The sequence below is a fragment of the Amblyomma mixtum genome, chromosome 10 (genome assembly GCF_055824585.1).
Source record: "Amblyomma mixtum isolate Tamu chromosome 10, ASM5582458v1, whole genome shotgun sequence".
Taxonomy (NCBI): domain Eukaryota; kingdom Metazoa; phylum Arthropoda; class Arachnida; order Ixodida; family Ixodidae; genus Amblyomma; species Amblyomma mixtum.
Window position 1 is genome coordinate 82,560,958 of NC_143021.1, and position 21,889 is coordinate 82,582,846.

At 47.0% G+C, this 21,889-nt stretch overlaps 1 pseudogene; it reads left to right on the top strand.

The window, feature by feature from the left end:
- The first annotated feature begins 12,595 nt into the window (after nt 1-12,595).
- LOC149326294 (toll-like receptor 2) lies at nt 12,596-21,686 on the top strand (annotated as a pseudogene).
- The last annotated feature ends 203 nt before the right edge of the window (nt 21,687-21,889 follow it).

The following is a 21,889-nucleotide window of genomic DNA, read 5'->3' on the forward strand; positions in this document are numbered from 1 at the left end:
AAAAGCAGGGACATGAACTCGACCTCGAGCAAAATTTAGAATCGCAGTTTTCGAGTCACTAAAATATACCGGGCTTCCGTGCGAGTGATAGCGAGTGCGATGGTGGCTTCCTCTGCAGCCTCTGGGGATGTGTCTGGAGGGAGAGGTAGTGTGAGGAGGGTGGATGAAGAGGAGTTCACCACAGCTGCTGTCGCTTCATCACCCGTGCAGGCAGCGTCCACCCATACGGCGTTCGGCTCGGAGCCGTACGCTCGATGGAGTGCCTTCGCACGGGCTCTGCGGCGCTGCTCACGGTGGGACGGGTGCATATTCCTCAGGAGAGGCCTGATGAGGAGCTCCCGGTGAAGGGGTCGTGGGATAGTGAGGAGGGTTGGGTCGTTGGCCGGTATTCTGATTCCGAGGGAGTCCAGGATATACGGGCTGTGGAGGTTTGTGTGAGCCTGATGTATTGGGCCTGTCAGTGAGCTTCCATCAGTTCCCCGATCGTGTTGTGCAACAGCATGCGACTTTGTGGCCATGCCCATGGTAACGTGAAGCGGATAAGAGAACACCTTGAAGAAATTCGATCCATACGACGACGTAGATACAGATTCGGTAGTCGACGTGGTACTGCTGCCGCAGCTTAAGTTCGCGGTTACTGTAGACTTGAGCATGGGACAGTTTTCCGATACGTTACAAAATTAAAGCTTCCAAATCTATGAAAGTCCACAATCTCAACGAGGGGCGAGGTCCAGGAGCTGCGCTGGTAATTTCGAAATCCGGCGCGCCGTTGCCAAGAAGGTGAGAATTTTGCGCGATGTCTGTTGGCACAGCTGCATGGCTAGAATTGCCCCTTGCACCTGCTTGTAGGTGATGTATTTACCTGATGCAACTGGATCAAATCTCCGCAGGGGGGCGTCTGCAACATGCAGACGTTGGTGAGTGGCGACACCACGGGGTTAACCCGAGCATCCGCAGGGATATCCCCGCAGGGGGATGATGGTGAACAATGCGCCACCACGGACCCGAGCATCCGCGCTTAGCCGTGCGTGGCATCGCCGTGTACGGGGAAAAGGGGATCCTGGTGGTTGAGCCGATGCCGAGCGTTTGGACCCTTAAGGCCCCTCGGCGGAGGCAACACACCACTTTGGCCCCAGCTTCCTGTAGGCGGCACCTCCGGCCTGGCCCGACCGGGGGAAATCGGCAGTCGCCTTTTCCTGTTCTTCACTCCATCTTTCACTTTCCTATCTTCTTTCTTACAACTTTCGTGTATCCAACTCCCTTCTTAGTTTTGCCTTTTTTTCCTGGCGGCGAGGGTTAACCTTGTGTGGCCAACTAACCTGAGTTGCGTCATATTTGGTTATAGTTAAGGTGTACAGCTGGCGTAGGCAGGACTTGCTTTCAAGTTCCTGTCGCGTCCCCCTGTTGGACTCCATGGTGGGTGGCTGGCACCATGACCGAAGAAACTAAATTTTTTATGGCTGCCCCCCTTTCCAAACCTGATCGCTCTCTCAAAAAGGGCGGAACGAGGCAACAGACTTTTTCGCGAAAAAGAAACCGTCATTCACAGTTTCACGTAATACACAGCAACTGTGAAGAAAAGCAAGCACGAATCATATCCCCATTTGTTGTCACGAAATTCTTAACAGATACCTTAGGGCCTGGCTACAAGGTATCAAAAATGGCCAGCGGCGACCTACTCCTTGAACTACGCGAGAGCATCCAGTGCTCAAAACTCTCAAACATCGATTCCATAGGGGACATCTCTGTCTCCGTAACTCCCCACCGATCCCTCAACACAGTCAAAGGCGTGATCTCAGAGGCTCACTTTATCCACCTAACAGAAACTGAAATGCTTCAAGCATTATCCGAACAAAATGTAATTGATGTCCACAGGATCAAAATCCGCAAGGATAACAAGGAAATAGACACCAAACACATGGTCCTCACATTTAACAGCAGCAGCTTGCCCGAAACAATCGATGTCGGATACTTGAAAGTCAACGTCAGGCACTACATACCCAATTCCCGCCGCTGTTTCAACTGTCAGAGGTTTGGCCATGGCTCACAGAGCTGCCGCGGCCGCAAAACCTGCGCGAAATGCGCTTCAAAGGACCACCAGTCTGAGGAATGCGACGCAGCACTACGCTGCGCAAACTGCGAAGGAGACCACGCTGCGTACTCCAGGGCGTGTCCGTCCTGGAAAAGGAGAAAGAAATCATCACCATTAAGACCAATGAAAACATTTCAGTCAAAGACGCCAGAAGGCGTTTTGCACTTACCAACGCATTCTCCTTCACAGCGAAACCAAACATCGCTGATGTGGTGCGCAGGGGCGTAGCACCACACAGCACTCCGGCACCTGCCGCGGCCACTTCCACCGCGCATGTGGCAGGGCCATCCACGCCCCAGGCAGAGACAGCGAAGGCTGCTCTGCCAACTCCAAGCCAGGGAGTGCCGGCCCGCAGGTCAGCATCCCGCAGGACTTCCCCCCGTCGGGGGAGGCCTGACACCCACACACCCGCGGCATCTCCGCGGTCGTCCAGCACCTCTTGCGAGATGATGGACCAAACTCCCAGCCCGCCTGCTGTACAGCGACGGAACAGCTCTCTTGAGCGAAAGAAAGACAGGGCCACCATAACGGCCCCAGAAAATAAGCAAACTCTCAATCGTTCCTATTCCAAACATAAATAAGGCTTTTCTAGTTCAGTGGAACTGTAGAGGAATGTTGAGGAACTACAATGACATAAAAGATTTTCTAGGGTCAATGTCGCCCGTAGCTTTGTGCCTTCAGGAGACCAATCTTGGTCCTCAACATGCAAATATCCTGAAACATTATAAAACTTTCAGACGCGATCGTGAGCAGGCAAATAGACTCTCTGGAGGCGTCGCGATTATCCTACAAAGCGGCGTTCCTGCTCGAGAAATAAAACTCAAAACAAAACTTGAAGCCGTTGCGGTCAGTGTCGTCAGCCATAAAACAATTTCTCTCTGTTCTGTATATATTCCTCCACATTTTACATTAACAGTCCACGATTTACAAGAACTTATTAATGAACTTCCAGAACCGTATCTAGTAGTTGGGGACTTCAACGCTCACTCCCCTTTTTGGGGAAGCGAGCGCTGTGACTCTAGGGGTCAAATAATCGAAGATTTTATCCTCACAAACAATGTATGTCTTTTAAATACAGGAAAAGCCACCTACTGCTCCCCTACCTCGGAGAAAATGACCTTTTTAGATTTGTCATTTAGCTCACCTTCTGTTTTTAATGATTTTAAATGGGATGTCATTGACAATCCATATGGCACTGACCACCTCCCTATACTAATCACTTTAACTTCCTCACCAGAAATAATCCCCACAAAACCGCGGCGCTGGAAGCTTCACCTTGCCGACTGGTCACTTTTTAGAGCAAAGGCTACTTTAGAAAATATAGTTTTAGAAAATCTCTCCATCGACCAGATAAGTGAAAAGTTCACTAATTGTATCATAACTTCCGCACTCACAGCTATTCCTCAGTCGTCAGGAGTGGTGCGACAAAATCATAAAATATGGTGGACAAAAGACTGCAAGGAAGCAAAAGAAGTACAAACCAGAGCTTGGGGTAAATTTCCCAGGTATCCGACACATTAGAATCTCATAAATTTTAAAAAAGCAAGAGCTAAAGCTCGGTACGTCCGTCTTAGTGCCGAGAAAAAATCAAGGCAGACTTACGTCTCTTCTATAGACAGTCACATCACATCTAAAAAATTCAGGGGGCACTTTGGCTATCTAAAGTGCGTAGAGGCGAAAGCGTTTTCCGCACCACTTTGACTGCTTCTGTGGCACTGGTGGCGTCACATGTAATTGAGTACTAATTACTAAGTGACGACAGATCACTAATTAAAGGCTAATTACTGATTTGTGCCTGAATACTAATTAACTGCTAATTAATGACGCTTAAGCTTCGCCTTTAGGAGTGGAACGCGACAGCGTGTTGTAGCGTTGCCCAGGGAGTCCGCGGAACGCCACCACCCGTTCGGCGCGATGCCTTGCCCCTTGAACGCAACGCTTTTTGAGGAAAGGAAATGGCGTAGTAATTCTCTGTCATCTCGGTGGACACCTGAACCTCACCGTAAAAGAAGGGAGGAAGTGGAAGTGGAAGAAGAAAGACAAAGATGGCCCGTAATGAAGAAAATGAAAATTGTATTTGAGGAAAGGAAATTACGCAGTAACTGTCTCACATATCTCGGTGGACACCCGTCTAAATTCAGGGGGCACTTTTTCGACCTAAAGTGTGGTCACTGATGTGTGGTTAAGATGTTAAGCTTCGCCTCTAAGAGTGGAACGCGACAGCGTCTTGCAACGTTTCCAGGAGTCCATAGAACGCCATCACCCATTCGATTCTATGCCTCGCTCGTCGGTAAATTGGCTTTTGAGGAAAGGAAATGTATCTGTCTCTCATATCTCGGTGGACACCTAAACCTCACCGGAAGGGAAGGGAGGAGGATGGGAGTGAGCGAAGACACCGTATTCACTAGACGCGCCTTTGTTCTTCCCAAACCATCGAGCTGGCATGGCGGAGTGGATAGCATGCTCATCTCACACTCCGAAGACCGGGGTTCGATCCCCGAGCTCGACCAATTTCTTACTAGGTTTTATTTATTTATATGGCCTGACTAGAAATGTTAATTAGGCTAACTGAGTAATTAAGCAATTAACTAAGCTCAGTCCCACTTACTTGGAGCATCACTATACGATCCCTTCAATTGGTTGCCTGGTTACTAGCCAAAGTACAATTGGCCCCGTTTGAAATTCGCGCACTCTGACGTCACGACCGTTTCGACCAACTGAAAAACGTGACATTTCTGTCGACAACTGCTGCTTACAACGATGAGACATTAAAGGCTTTCGCCTTAAAAAATGTGGGAACATGTGCGAAAATTAAATGGAAACTTTTCACCATTCACAATTCCTTTGTTGACAACACCTGGCACACAAACAAGCATAGGGGAACAGGCAGACATATTGGGGGAACATTTCGCTGCACTTTCAAGTTCATCACACTATACGCAGTCTTTTTTAAAACACAAAAACACAGCCGAAAAATAAAAACTTCCAACTAGTGGAGGTGCAAACCAAAAATATAACAGTGTGATTACCCTACAAGAAATAAATACAGCACTGTCTGCTGGTAAAAAAACCGCGCCAGGACCCGATCAAATCCAGTACGAAATGCTGGCCCATCTCTCTCAACCTGCCGTAGAAGCACTTTTAAGGTTCTTTAACACAGTTTGGATATCGGGAAAAATACCTGAGGCCTGAAAAAAAGCTATTATTCTACCGCTTCTTAAACCTAGTAAACCCCCAACCTCTCTTAGCAGTTATAGACCCCTAGCCCTGACCAGTTGCCTCGCCAAATCCTTCGAATGTGTCCTAAATATACGACTAAGCTTTGTTCTTAAATCCTGTGAACTTCTTGATATCCACCAGTGTGGTTTTAAAAAGGGATGCTCAACTACAGATCACCTAGTCCGTCTTGAAAATACAGTCAGACAAGCTTTTATACACAAACAACACTGTCTTGGAGTCTTTTTTTTTATTTAGAAAAAGCATATGATACTACCTGGAGGTTCGGAATTCTTCAGGACTTAGCTGAACTTGGCATCCATGGCAGAATGCTGAACTCCATTAAAGACTTTTTATCTAACCGCGCATTTAATGTCCGTCTAGGGTCATCAACCCTTTCGAGGGATTTTATTCAGGAAAATGGAGTGCCTCAAGGGTGTATTTTAAGCACAACTCTTTTTATTGTAAAAATGAATTCTCTTAACAAAATAATACCAAGGTCCGTTATGTATTCACTTTATGTAGACGACCTACAGATAGCTTACACATCCTCCAACATATCAACATGCGAAAGACAAATACAGCTAACAATAAATAAACTGACAACATGGGCAGACAGAAATGGTTTCCGATTTTCCCCACAGAAAACAGTGGCCATTCCGTTTTCACTCAAACGAGGCTTACAGGCAGACCCCACCCTACACCTTAACGAAATAGATTTACCTGTAGAAAATGAACATAAATTTCTAGGCATAACGTCTGATAGAAAACTCACTTTCCTGCCTCATATTAACACGTTAAAAAAAAAAAACTTCCCGATCACTGAACATACTCAAAGTCCTTTCACATAAACACTGGGGTTCTGACAGGGCAGGCCATCTAAAAATTTTATTCTCTTGTGCGAAACTGGAAAAACTAAGAAAAAATACTTCACTGAATTTTATAATCAATGCATTCCTTTTCACCCAGCACTGCTTTTAGATGATAATGCCATTGTTAACATACCTTCTTTTTTTAGCTTTTTAAAAGAAGCAGGCGTGCTTGAAAAACTAAATTTCGATCCGCTAGTTCACTTTATTAGATGATACACCTCAGCCACTTTCTCATTCATGAGAAGAAGGCTGAGGTTTTTATTTAACTGGTTGGGAGCCTCGGGATCCTTGTCCAGGCAAGGATAGGCGCTGAGACTACCTGACCTTCTTAAGGCTTTTGACATTAGCCATGTCTAAGTTTCGTTTCTTCCGTTATTACTAGGTAGCGCAGTTTTATTAGGCCATCTACACCAGCGACGATTTTTAACATTTTTGAAAATTCTACAGAAAACTCATTCTATACCTTGAGCTTGGCGCATGATGGCCTTAGCTGCCTATGTGCCATAACAACCAACACAACACAGCAACTGGATCAAGCTTTATAGGCGCGCATCGCTGCTGCTGCGCCGAATCAATGTTTAGTGCTTTAGCTCACCAAAATGCCGTAGTTTTCCGTTGTTCCGGCTTCCGCCGCGCGGAGTATACCACTTTTGTCCCCGATAGTACCTGATGCAACTGGATCAAGCTTTATAGCCGCGCATCGCTGCTGTTGCGCCGAATCTTGCCGTGCGCGTTTATGCGCGCAGAACAGAAGATAGGCCACACGAATTTGCACGTTCGGAGTCATCAAAAGAATAAAAATATTCCCTGTCCGCGACAGATTAGGCTTATTCAGGGTGGATTCAAGACCCATATATTGTCTTCCGTTCGTCTGAAAAATTCAACTGATCGCCGTGAGCCGGAGAAACCAGCCACACCTGCTATGTGAGAAGAGTTGTCGGGGGTAGCGAGGAGAAGATGGTTGTGGGCCAATCGAAAGGATGTTTCACGTTGGTATTGTGGCAGGGGCACGTATTTCGGGAGCTGTTGGACTTTCAAGCAACGTTACACGATAGACACTCCATGTGATGGGGCCTGCCTATTCAATGCGACGAACCATAATAGGTCTTCCGCTGAATGAATGTATTTGAATTTGAATGTATTTATTGAATGGGCAATACATGGTACTGCCCGTGGGGCAGGACAAAAGGAGTTAATTGTCTCCTGACGAGGCCCTGGCCCCACTGGGCACAACAGCAACGGTTGCAAAATACAATTCAGGTTACAAAATACATGGAGACAGTACACATACAATTGGATACAGCAGTCATCACCGTACAAAAATGCACATGGAGCAAGTTCAAAAAGAAAAACACATATTGTTAATACTTTGTACACAAATACAGAAACCAGAACACAATAAGTTTGCAATTAGAAATCATTATTCGTACATGTTTGGCAAGCTATTTGGAGTGAAAAGAAGTTGTAATCTGCGCTTGAAATTTCTCAGACTTGTACATGATTTTGCGATCTCGAGAATATCTGGGTAATTATTACATAGTTTCATAATTTGATGATCAATTGTCTGTTTAGCATAATTTGTCCTTGGTTTTTTCTATGACAATGAAAGTCCTACGCAAATTGTGGCCATATCTTTATTTAGATAATGACTAACAAATCTACTGTAATTGCTTGATACTTCAGAGAATATGTAGGCAGATAATTTCTGTGTGTACATTTCGTGCAAAGGTCGGATATTTTGTGTTCTCATTAAGGTTACAGGGTGTAGTAGTAGTAGTAGTAAAAGACTTTTATTCGACCAAAATTTATAGGCCGAGCATTTCGACCGCCTGGGCGACCGGAAGCCGCTGTTCTTCTTCCCCTTCAGCGCCAAGCCAGTCGAGCCAGGTGGTGATGGATAGAGAGGGTGGGGGGAAGGAACCCGACTGCTGAGCAGCCGGACAATAGAAGAGGCAATGGGCCAGGTCCGCATAGATACAGGGGCAGTTGGGACAGGAAGGGTCCGATCGATAGCGATAGAGGAAGAGGCGGAACGGGGTGATAACTGCATTCATCTGAATGTGCCGAAGAAGGCGAGACTCCGGCACCGTGAGTGATAGATAAGGAGGAGGGTAAAGGCGTTTGTCGAGGCGGAGCTCAAGATAGACCTCTTTTATGGTGGTGGTGGTGGTGGAAAACATTTATTTACACATGCACTACTGGAGGTATTGCATGAGCTGACCCAGAGGGGGCCAGCCCTTCCAAGTACTAGGTGGAGGTCCCTAGTTTGGGACCCCAGTGGCGTCGGCCGCCGCCCGGGCTCGCGCGACCAAGGCCCGTTGGGCCTGCAGGTCAGAGCAGCCGAGCAGGGTCGCCTCCCAGTCCTCCCGGGTTGGGTTGGGGTGAGGGGGGATAGCAGGGTTGGAGGGGCAGGCCCACACCATGTGGTAAATGTCCGAAGACTTCTCCGCACAGTGCGGACAGCTGCCCGAGAAAGAAGGGTCGAAGTGTTTGAGAGCTGCCGGGCACAGCAAAGTGTTGGTATACAGGCGAAGCAAAAGCCGCTCCTCCGCCTTTGAGAGACCTTTACACGGGCGGGGATAAAGACCATGGCCAGATTGATAATGTAAAACAATGTCTTTAAAGGAGTAAGCGGGAGTGAATTCGAGTTCCTGATCGTCGGGGTCGGAGGGGAATGTCCGGTGAGAGAGCGCGCGGGCGGCGGCGTCAGCTGCCTCATTTCCCTCAAGGCCCATGTGAGCAGGAGCGCAAACGATACGCCGGTGCGCGGGGTCCCCGGTGTAGACGCTGTTTTGGAGAATGCGGTAGGCTAGATATGGTACCCAGCCCTGCTCGACGTTCCGACATGCCCCTCGCGAGTCGGAAATAATTGTTTTTGAATTGGAATCAGATGCAGCCAACGCAATGGCGACCTCCTCCGCGTGTGTTATGTCACGGGCTCGGCAAGTAAGGCCGTTCACTGTTTTGGATTGGTGGACGACTGCGGCAGTGTACCATCCCCTGTGGTGGGGGCCGAAGGCATCCACGTAGAATACGCCGGGTTTCGATCCATAGTGGCGGGCCAGGGCTTCCGCCCGCGCCAGGCGTCGGCCATTATGGTCTTCACGGTTCATGTTCGCGGGAAGAGGGCGCACGTGGAGGGCGCATCTCCACTGGGATGGAATACGTACGCGCTCTTCCATAAGAGTGGTGTGTTGGATGTGCAGTCGGGCAAGCAGGCGGCGACCCGACGATGGCGAAGAGTGAGTCTCCCACCGTCCTCCGAGGGCTTGGGTCAGGGGATCAACGGTGCCCGGAAAAGTGTGTCGCGGGCGAGCTGATGGGCCAGCTCATTGCCGTCAATCCCTGAATGCCCAGGGACCCAGCGGAGGAAAACGATGGAAGGCTGCAGTGCGGAGACCGCTCGTTCGACCTCCTGTTGGAGAGAAGGGGTCAGGGTGCGTTTCTGTATGTGGTGTATAGCGGCTTGTGAGTCTGAATAGACTGTGTACTCTTGGAGAGAGGGAAGGAGGGCAAATGACTGGAGGGCATGCGCAATGGCGAGAACCTCGAGGGACAATGCGTCTGGAGGGTGTAGATACGGCCCGCTGGTGTGGGTTTCAGGAGCAGGGAGGTGGGGATGGTACAGGGCGTAGCCGCAGGAACCCCGAGGAGCCACGAAAGGGGCATCCGTGTAAGCTACACCCTGGGTATCAAAGAGAGGGGAATGGTGCTGTGCGGCCGCATGACGACGTCCGGCGTGCAGGACGGGGGACATGTTGGTCGGGAGGGGAAGGATACGAAGATTGGGAGCGGGGGTGGGAATAGGAGAGGTAAACGGGGAGATTGGAATGGGCGAGATACCCGCTTGAGTCAATAACCACTGACCCTGACGGGTAAGGGAAAGCCGGGCAAGCTGCGAGTCACGATGGAGACTGAGAAGAGAACGAAGAGGATGGAAGAGGCCTGTGGCAAAGAGCTTAGTGGTAGAGGTAGTGATAGGGAGGTTGAGAGCTGCCCTGTAGAGGCCCACAAAGGCAGTCTCGAGAGCGTTAAGTTGAGTCTGAGTGAAGGAAGCGTAGGGTGCAAAGTACAAGACCTTGTTGAGGGCCAGCGCGTGGGCAACTCGGCACGCGTGAGCCTCTTGGAGACCTGAGCGTCGAGTGACCACGCGCCGCAGGAGGTGAGTTACAGAGTGGCAGGTGGTGACAGCGCGGTGGAGGGCTTGCACATTCTTAGCCGCATGCAAAGGGAAGCGAAGAACTTTGCACTGTGTGACGACAGCAATAGGAGAGCCAGAAAGGTGGAGAGAGACGAAGTGGTTGTGTGAGCGCTGGTAGGAGGAATGGTTGAGAAGGAGAAGCTCGGATTTCTCAGGAGCAGGAGAGAGGCCAGCGGTGGTGAGAAAGGAGTCGATGAGATCTAGGCCACGTTGCAGGGTGTACATTTTCTTTATATAATGTTCTAATCGCCCTTCGCTGCAGTGCAGATAATCTATCATTAACGGTCTTAATTCCGGTTCCCCATATTAAAGCACACTAATTAAAGTGTGAGTGTACAAGTGAAAAATAAAGCTGTTTTTTGAGCCTGGCAGGGACGAGATTTCGAAGGTGGCATAACATTCCAATAGATCTGGCTACTTTCATTCTTATATTTTCTACATGATAGGACCATGTCAAGTTCGACTGAAAAGTAACACCTAGAAAGAAATGACAATCTACGCGCTCAAGCAATGCATCATTAAAGTTCAGGTTTAGGTTGAAGACATTGGGTTTATTTTTTGAAGAAAATATCATATATTTTGTTTTCTTTGTATTTATTTGAAGCTTGTTTGTTAATACCCATAAACTAAGCTCATGCAGCCATGCGTTTGACGTCGCCTCAAGTTCCTCAAGGCTCTCTCCGGAAAAAAATACACTTGTGTCGTCAGCATACAGCAACACTTCTCCTGCTGACGAAATGTTAACGATGTCATTTATATACAGGACAAATAATAGCGGCCCGAGTATAGAGCCCTGAGGAACGCCGTATTTAATGTTACCTTTCCCCGATGCAATGCCGTGTATGGATGTGAACTGATCGGAAGACAGTGCGTACAGCACAGGTTCACCTGCTTGAAAATTTTTCTCTGTTCGTGAGCTGGTCTCCACGATGAACTTTGAGTTGAAGACGTTGCACAGCTTAGCGCCTCAACCCTTGCGGCCGCCGGTGACTTTCTTCTCTTCGTCGTTCTTGTTTAAAGGTGAGAGCAGCTGGCCGAAGATAAGCGTCGGAACGAATATCTTCTCGACACGGTGTTCCACTACGGGGATGTTATTTATGTTTACCGTTAGCCCGGAAAAGGGCAGGAGTTGCAGGATGTATACAATAAAAATTATTACGCTCTGTAAAAAAAGGAAAAAAAATGAATGAATTTATAGAATGCATAGTATTGAAGAAGCGTAGCTTGTTGGGCCAGTTGGTGCATGGTATGTAGAAAACCAGCGAAAAGAACGCCTTCACAAGGAGGAGAAGTACACAGGAAAACGCTGGAAACACAACTGAAAATTCTTTACTTCGCCAACATCAGAACAGGGCGCACATGCGCGAGAGCACCACAAATGCTATCAAAACAGCAAAACACAAAACTGATTAAGCGAGCGAAGAAACATGTGGCAACCTATGTCCCATTCATGAAAGTGTACTCTTTTGCTGTGAACCTGACAGAGCTGTCGCTGACGCATTTAGTTCCTAACTGCTTGATTTTAAAAGCTTCTAAGATTTGTCGTTCTGTCTGTGTTTTGCCGCGGCCGATGATTTTGACATTATGGAACAGAGGGGTGCAGTGTTTGCAGTGGTTGCAATGTCTTGGAAGATTTGCAGTGTTGCCTGGCTGCAGCGAAGTGCGGTGCTGCCTCATACGGTCGTTGACGCATTGACCCGTTTGACCTATGTAGGCCTTGCCACAGGACAGTGGGAGCGAGTAAACAACATCGGTTGTGCATTTGGTGAACATGCTCTGGTGTTTAACATTACATTTCTTTTTTGTGCTGATTTTTGAGATACGTGGACAAAGCGATGACAGTTTGGTGTGCGCAGAAAAGACTACCTTAACACCGTATTTCTTGGCTACCTTTTTAACGTTATGTGAGACTTTATGCAGGTATGGCATTACAGCAAGTCTGGATTCCTCACTAGGCGTTTCATCTCTTTTGTACTGTGACTTAAATTTACTGGTCAAGGTCTCAGCAATAGAAACGAGGACGTCCTCAGGGTAGCCCGCTGACCTCAAGCGGTCAAGTTGCGCTAAGAAACTCTTTTGCATACTGTGTGCAGAAGACCTACGCAGAGCATTACCGAGGCAAAGGTTGGCAATGCCTCTCTTCACAAGTTTGGAATATGAGGAGGAGTAGGGCAGCAGGCTTTTCTTGGTCCGTGGAGAGTAGCTCCAGCAAAGATGGCTTTCATCAGAGAAGGTGAGAGTCAAATCTAAAAACCTAATTGAGTCATCAAGGGGCACTTCATGAATGCACTGGTGTTTGCACTGTTAGCATACAGTATGTACAATACACGCCGCTTTTCAAGGAAACAACTATACACTTTTACAGAATGGAACACAAGGAAATACTCGAGAAATGCTTAAATAACTTGTGTTGGTTACAGCATACTAGGAATTTAAACATTTTGTTAGCAAGTACTTTGTCAAAGCACTTTCAGACGGTGCTGCTCCTGCAAGGAAGACAATTTCATTTGCAGCTTGTTCCACTCGTGCATAGACTGAACTATAGAAGAATACTTGAACCAATCGGGTCTGTAGTGTAGAAGTAAGTCAAATATGTTTTTTTTCTGATCGCTATGTGAATTAAAGGGCGTGGGTAATTACATATTTCAATTTCTGGCGCTGCACCTCAAGTGAATTCAGACTCGAAGTTTTTGTTAAAGGCACAGACGATCTCAAAGTTGTCAGTGATAGTGCATTCTCTGATAGCTAAATACAGAACGGTAGTTTTATTTCTGAGATATGCCTACAGAACTTTCCTAGTGATTTTTCGGTAAATTCGTATAAGCATTCCGTCATATGAATTTCTTTCTCTTTGATTACTTCTCTTTGAAAAGTTTGGGAAAGATTGCTAATAGTGTCAGGTCTGTAGATAGTGTAGATAGCCTTGTAATTACCATCATGTGATCCGAGATTGCTTCCAGAACTTCAGAAGAATAATTAAAGTGAGTTAAAGGGTGGTTTAAGAAGAGTACATTGAGGAATGATTTGCCTGGGCCAGTTTTTCGTGTTCGCGTGCTCACAACTTGAGTCAAGTTCGAGAGGAAGCTTGGTCTATCAGCAGCGAAGATATTGCTGCATCACTTGGAGCGTGTGTGTAATTATTCTAGTTTATATGCAGCAGGTTAAAGTCTCTGCCCATAATAATCTTCTGGTTAGTGGCTGCAAATGTGCTATTATATGTAATCACTGAGCCATTACACATGCTCCTCCGTATTTGGTCGATAAACCGCAACAGCCGTGATAAAAGAACTGCCGGTTGCCCCGCTGCACACAAAACACTCAATATTTGACGGGAAGATCAATTCAACATATGTGATAGCTCTAATAGACCGTGTCCACACCCCTTTCTCCAGAACCACGGCATTTCCTGCACACTGCATAACAATATGGAAGAATCTCAGCATCGTCAACGCAATCTTTTAGCCACATTTCTGTTATGATCGCTAAGCCGCTTTCATTTTCAACGAAAATGCTCTCAAAGCGCGATGATTTATTCATTATACTACTGGCATTCAGGTTAATGGCTGCCAGAACATCAGAAAGAATCCCCATCCTCATGTTCCTCTCTTCATTTTCGGCTGGTAACAAGTAAGACTGGTGTGTCGTTTATATCGAGCCGGTCGTTTGTATTTTCTTGATACAACTTTCGTAATCCAGCCGTATCATTCCAGTCATACATCTTGTCGTTGAAAAAGTTTGTCGTGTACAAGACGCACTTTTGCTCCGTCCAAATTCTCTTTTCCGCACTTCCCGTAAAGCGTTTCGACAATGCAACACACGTTTTGAAAAGTCGTGAATAACCGCGAGGAGTTTCGCCGAATCTGGATTTTCGCATTCAAATCATACATTCGAAGGATTGCTGAATGAATAATTCCTGACTTTTTTTTCCCCAAGTCGGTCCATACGCTTTATGCTTCTCGGGATTCTCTCGATAACCGCAAACAATTTGTGCTCAGCCGTTTCTGAAAAGTTATGAGTCGTCTTCCCATTGAGGCAAGCCGTACATTTTAGGATTATTACGCCGATGGTGATTTTCCAGTTCATGGAACTTCGTAGAAAGCACTGGGATATCTTCTGCCGGACTAACCACATCATTGTTTGTTTCGGAATAATTTTATAGGCTGTATTCTAGTTTTGTAAAGCGTTCTTCAAATTGCCGGATAGCATTTCCATTCTGTTAACATCTTCTTCAGTAGCCCTTTGGTCACGCTTAATATCTTGGAGTGTTTTTTGTGTGCTCTTTGAATGTTTGCAGAATCTGTCAAAGTTTGTCATCAAGAGTGAGAGGACCAGGGTTTGTCTCAATGCCATTGCTACTAGGAGGTTTCAAAAGAACTGACCAACGATCACACAACAGCAATAGCGGTGTTCGCGGGCACGGCACGACTATAAGTGACAACTGGTTGCTTCGAAGAGTAACACCTCCTTAGCTGCAAACAAGCAAAGACGAACAAGTTCGAAGCCATGCTCTGGTGTGTGCCGCGCCTGCCACTGAATCCGTGTGGGTTGAAAGGCTTGCTTATGTAGGGCATAGGTAGCGGTCTGGGTGAAGATGACTGGCGGAAACCTTCGTAGCAAAGATCGCCATCGGTAGCGCAGGTTGCTCCCATCGCCGGTGGGTGCGGGTAAGGGTGATTTGTTGGCCTCACTTGAAACACGTCGGCTTCGGCATGAGCTATTAGAATGGAAGTGAAAACGCTTTGTTGCTGCGGCGCAAAGGCTGTTTAGAGCCATCGCGGCGGCTGCAGCTGTCAGAGCGGCGATGTTCCCAGAAGTTACAAATTTTTCGCCGCGCTGCGCTGCTCAATTTTCAGTCGCTTGCATTCATGTGAACCAGCCTTTACACGGACGTAGACGGACGTGTATGGCCCCTGACGTACCAGAATGATCTGGTGCGCCACTGCCTTCCCTCAACACGCGCGCTCATTCCTCGCGCTGTATTTGGAGATCGCTGCACGACGTGAAATTCCTATTTAGTAAGCATATCTGCATGTTTATTTTCATAACTAGGAAAGAACAAGGGCACCATTTTTTTTATAAAGGAGCGCCGTGTTGGAAATCTTAGTTAGTCTAACTAGGGGAACCATTCTCTGTTCATCCGCCGCGGTGGCTCAGTGGTTATGGCTCTCGGCTGCTCACCCGAAAGACGATCCTGGCCTCGGCGGTCGAATTTCGATGGAGGCGAAATTCTAGAGACCCAACTGTGCGATGTGTGTGCACGTTAAAGAAGCCCAAGTGGTCGTAATTTCCGGAGCATTTCACAAGTTCATTCCTCATAGCCTGAGTCGCTTTGGGATGTTAGACCCTCCAAAATCATAAGCCATAATTCCCAGTTCCACCACGTCGAACAAAGTGAGTTGAGGTCACATGAGGCATACAAAAGCTTTAACAATCACTGCTTCATTGTTTTAATTGACTCAGACTGTAACGTCAGCCACCCTTTAGAGCAATCGCTGCAAATGAACAAGCAGTTTCCGTATACTCCTCAAGCGACCACCAAGTATTTTGTACGTGGTATCCTTCGGGTGAAGTCTAAACCGACACAACATAAGGGAAAAAATTCAGTAATTGCACGTGCCGATGCATGTTTACTAATCGCGTACAGTGAAAAAAAAACACATACACGATATAGAGCGTTTAATTTGTATTTTTCGAAGAGTGCTACCGTTTATCTTGTAGCTTCATTTATAAGTTCTCCATTTCAGATCATTCATTTCAAATTTTCAGCTAATTTGCTTACAAACGTCTGGTAATAGGGTAGCTGCATGATAAAACTTGCTACTGAACTACGCATAATTATACATTTTTTCATATCTGAGCACAATTTTTTGTATCTAGGAAAATCTATGGAAATTTGTTGCAAATTGAGGGAGAAGCGGCTCTGGAGGTTGGCAGCACTGGGTGGTGGTCTCGCTTGACGACGAAGCAGCGCCGGCCGGTTCCGGTGTGTTGCGGTCTGTGCCCTCTCCGCTGGACTCTACTGACGTGCTGGGTTGAAGCGCTGGGAAGTTGTTCGATGTCTCGATGGAGTCATTAATGTTGTTCATGGCTTAATCGTCAGTCTTCGCACCGGTAGTCAAATCGTCGATATCGGAAGCTTGCTCCGAGTCGTTGCCAGTGGTGTCGACTGGCGCCTCGACTGCTGGTGTGGACACGACATGCTCCTCAGCAGCCGCTGCTGCTGCAAATGACCGTGGTCGCAAGGAGTCGACGGTAGCATGGCTTCCGGCGCCTCTGCGTTATGGCTTCTCGCACCCCTCTGTGGCATGCCCGAACACGCCGCACCTCGAGTAGCGAGGGGCGTGGCAATTACTCCCAATATGGCCGGCAAAGCGGCACCTTCAGCACAGCTTCTGCACGCCCCGGTAATCGCTCATGACTGTGTAGCCTTGAACCTAGAGGAAGTTCGGAATGGATTTCTTCATTTTGATTCTTGCCACTCGAATGCCTGTGACGATACCTGGACGGCCCTTGAATGCAGGTTCATGGACTCTTTGAACATTGCCATACGCTGATAAGGCTGCTGCCAGCGGCGCATCGGCCACCCACGAAAGCACTCGGAAGACTGAAACATGGACGATTTCTGCGCCTACACTGATACTGGGGACCGAGACGCCGTTGTGAACAATAGCGCCCCGGGTCTTGAGCTTCGTAGCTGCGCTGTCCGAGGCAGCCGCAACACCGAACTTTACTCCCCCCATGTGCTGGAGGTACTTAATACCGGCCGGGCCGGTTACGATTTCTAATGCGTCGATGACGTCATCCACGGTGCTTCCCTCAAGCGCACTGAGGATGAAACAGTGCGCCTTCGGCGGGGGTGGAGCATATGCTATCAGATGGCAGAGCGGAGCCCTGAAGATTAACGCCATGTGATTTGTGGACAACATGCTTCAAATGCCGACACGACCGGCGCCATTTTCATCCCGGCATACACCGCAATCGTTTTCGTAAAACGAATGATAGATATAAATAAGTGTCAACAGTCTTGCATGGTAAATACTAATTGACTGTATTACCTACATTATGCTGCCTGAAAAAAAAAAAAAACATCTTTCCAATAACTGGCAACTACGAATCAAAGATACGAAACTGCTGCATCGAGTGAATCAGCAATGGTATTTCTCGCTTTTCGTAGCGAATGAAAGCACCGCATAGCACCGCCGCCGAAAGTGGGTGTGGCGTTTTCCGTTTCTTCTAGCAACTGTGCGCACTTTTTAAGCCCCGCCCTAATTTGACCTGTCGCAAAAGGCGACACCTGAAGCATACCAGCCCTATTTTTCATAAATCTATCCTGCGACTAACGTGTTGCCTAAAACCAATTTTATCTTTCTTCTTTCACTCCCACCTTCCTCCCTTCGAATACGGTGCGGGTCAGGTGTCCACCGAGATATGTGAGACAGATATTGAGCTATTTCCTTTCCTCAAAAAACAATTTAACAATTTTTCAAGGTTGAAACACAAATAAGGTTACTTCCTTATGAAGCGCTGTTTGAAATGAAATAGTCTGTTAATAGTCTTACGCATAGATTTGCTCTTTGTGATATTAACAGCGTGCATTTTACTTTGTGCGCATATTTACATGATACTACAGATATGTCATCCACCTACTTTCTGTACATTAGCATGTCTTGCAGGATGACATGAGACTGAATGCTTGCAAATTGCGGCTTTTTTAAAGCGTTCAATATATTCCACAACCAAACCTGTGTACGATTGTCTTATTTTGTTGCAAACGAAGCAAGTTTCATAATCGAGAAAGAAAAAAGTTCAAGGGGGCACTTTGTTGACCCCGTGAGGTGAGGCTGAAGCCTTAAGTGCGGTGTTGTTGCTTGTGTCACGATATGTGGTTAAGTTTTTGAGCTTCGCCTCTAAGAGTGGAACGCGACAGCGTCTTGAAACGCTGCCAGGGAGTCCACAGAACGCCATCGTCCGTTCGGCTCTACGCGCCTTGCATATCAATAGATTTGTTTTTGAGGAAAGGAAATGTATCTCTCTCGCATATCTCGGCGGACACCTGAAACTCACCGTAACTAACGGGAAGGGAGGAAGATGGGAGTGAACGATGACATCCCATTCCCCAGGCGCGCCTTTGTTCATTCCAATGCGAGTCAGCGCTTGTAGTGTCTCCCTTCTTATTCTGTGTTTTGTGTCTTAGTTTGCGCTGTTTTTTCCACCATCCATTCACACCAACTAGCCCAAATGTCTGCTTTACTTCAAATTAAGAACGACTGCTTTGTGATCGGAAATGCCATCAGTGACCTCGCATTTGAACGCACACTGTAACAGCTGCTCGTTCAAAAGCACAAGATCGAGTAAAGAGTCACCACGCGTAGGAAATTGGACAACTTGTGACAAATCGAAAGATACGGCTATGTCGATAAGCGAGTCACATTGTGCCTTGTCGCGACCAGTCGACACAAGTCACGCCCAATTTATGTAAGGCAAATTGAAGTCACCACACAAAACCATTTTGTGGTTATGTAATCTGTAGGTTGCAATGTAATCATTCAGAGCTGGAAACACATTGTAATCAGCATTTGGAGGACGATAAATAACACCTATAACCAACGTCAAGAAGGAAGTATGAATTTTGCACCAGACTCAGTTTCTGAAACATCGAGTAGCGAGGAAAAGTTGATGCTACTTTTAAGAAATAAGGCCACACCGCCTCCGCGACTGGACGATCTGTCTTTTCTTAAGACGCGACAACCAGGCGGAACCAATTCTTCGTCCAATATGAGTTGTTGAGCCATGTTTCTGTCACACAAATAATGGAAGGGTGGTGCGTTTCGATAAGCCAGTTGAAGTTAACGATTTTGTTCAGTAAACTGCGAGAATTCACATTTAAAACCGTGATGCAAGGTACTTCCCTTCGGGCTTTTGCTGGGCGATTTACAGTCTTGCTTGTTCGTGAGCCGGACACGCATGCCAGTTCGCGAATTCCACGTGTAAGCGGTGCCATCGATAAAAAGTTTATCATGGACCAGCTTAATCTTCGCACCATCGCGCTTATCATTTTTTGCCGAACGCCAAAACAATGACCTTTTTTGTGACGTTTCGCGAAAGTAGTCGTCAGAGACACTATAGCCGGACCCTTTAAGTTTGCTACAGTGTTTAAAAATAGCTTCTTTTTCATTATAGTCATATAGCCTCATAATTACGGACCTGTGTTCATCTTTTTTCTTATGACGAATCCTGTGAATTCGCTCCACCGAAGAAAGAGTAACACCAAGAGTGTCACAAAATATTCCTTTCAACGCTTTATGTTCAATATCCTGTCTTGTTTCCATAATTCTCTCCGGAACACCATAAACTATCAGATTATTTCTACGCGCTCTATCTTCCAATTCAATTAGTCTTTGTTGTTGCTGGTCGACTGTGCGGTATAGATGTTGAACAGTACTTTCAAGAGTAGTTAGCTTAATGCATAGCTCGGAGAAGGATTCCAGTTTCTTTTCAATTCCAGTTAGTCTTGCTTCCATATCCGTCTGCTTATCCAGGATTTGCTGCAATAACTCCTCTGTTGTTGGCCCCGGATTGGTTTCGATGTACCCGGATAGCAAAAGAGAAAAATGAGAAAGATGCGACAATAACACAGTGAGCATTTGAAAAACGTTTACTGCGAGCGGCAGTACTACAAGAAAAGGACCATTTGTGCGAAAATGTGATAGAGAAGTATAATATCCAACCTGCAAGGTAATCCACACATGTTTCAGCGACATGACCGATGCCGTACCGCCGCTCCCACTGAAGACGGAGCCATGCAGGGACGCCTTTATATGCCCAGTTTCAGGCGACGTGCCCCTTGCGGGTTGTTTCCAAAAGCTTTCCTCGCTGACGCCACTTTGCACTATGAACGATGATTCAGGAAAGGCCGGTAGTCTGTAGCTCATTCCTTGATAGGAAATCACAAGCAGCAGCATCTGCAAGGTAATCCACACATGTTTGAGTGGCATGACCGATGCCATACCGCCGCTTCCACTGAAGAAGTCCTGCTCCAGTATTCGCTCTTCTGCTTAGCCTAGACGTCCTCCATTTAGAGGAAAACAAATATGACATCCTGTTTTCTGGCATTTTCAGAAGTCTCACCTTGGGCCCTTTTTCGCTAGCTTCTAATTTGATCTCCAACTGGTCTGAACCCATTTTTTCTCGTATGACAAGGGTTGATAACCAGCAGCTAAATAGCAACACGATTAGGTTGGTTTGGTTTATGGGGTTTAACGTCCCAAAGCGACTAAGGCTATGAGAGACGCCGTAGTGGAGGGCTCCGGAAATTTCGACCACCAGGGGTGCTTTAACGTGCACTGACATCGCACAGTACACGGGCCTCTAGAATAGCAACAACTTTAGAGTTTTGGACGACACTATGTACAAGAACGTTGCAGATCTCCTTTCAATGAACATTTGCAATAACCCTTGGGGCTGCACCACCTGCAGCATTAGTAATAGAATGAGTCTTCTGTTCTAGCTGTAGAGACAGGCTTGCTGCGATAATGTGTCGTCTTCAGTGGTGATAACGGGCCATTGGTCAACAGCCCCGTCAAGACTATCCTCCCAAGCATTCAGCCATGCCGCCTCCCCGACTATTACGTCATTGTCGGGGTGCCTGTCATTCTGGCTGTCCTTGTGAGCTCAGTGACGGGCTATGCCTTGCACGTCAATCGATGTTACATCCGCTACTTTGCCCTGTTTCTGCGTGTCATGGTCCAAGGATATCGGCGACTGAAATCCCGGAAACATTTTCTCTGGGACGCCTTTATTTCCTACCACATTTCAGAAGCGGACTGGTTACTTGACTACGTGGTGGCACCGCTGTAGTCGTCCTCCCTTCGATTTCGTGTAAGCATAGGTGAGCAGGACGTCATTCCCTGCATGCCCATCGTAGAAAACGAGTACCCTGCCATAGCACAGAGTCGAAAATCGAGAAATCTGTGCCAACCGGTGGTGCACTTTCGAATTGACCTTTGCACAGCATCGGCTTTTCGAGTCGGACCGCGAGAATAAGATACTGTTTATACTGCAAGAGGAAAGAGCAAAATCCCAGATGTGTCCTCTGCTAAAGTATTTGACCAAGACGGTGACGTCTGTTCAAATACCACAAACCGACTAAGACTCCAGTGTGAAAATTTTCTTCTGACTGCAATTGTGCGCTGCCCTAAAATTCTGCCTTGGTACATCAGGAGCAGTTCTTACGAGCAGGATGTCTGTCCTCTTTATTGTAAACGACCCTTCCTCTCCCTCACTGCGAGTGAAACATATACCATGAGCTTTGCATTATTCTGAAACAAAGAATATAATGTGCGATGCGCTGATGGCATTGCCTTGCTAAGTCACTCAAGGCATGGACTACAAATCATGATCATTGGCTTAGGCAGAGCATAACGGTTCGTCTAAAAGTTAATATGAAGAAACCGAAGTAATACTCAACAGACTCGCAACGGAGCCGCACTTTGCAATGGGTAGCGAGGC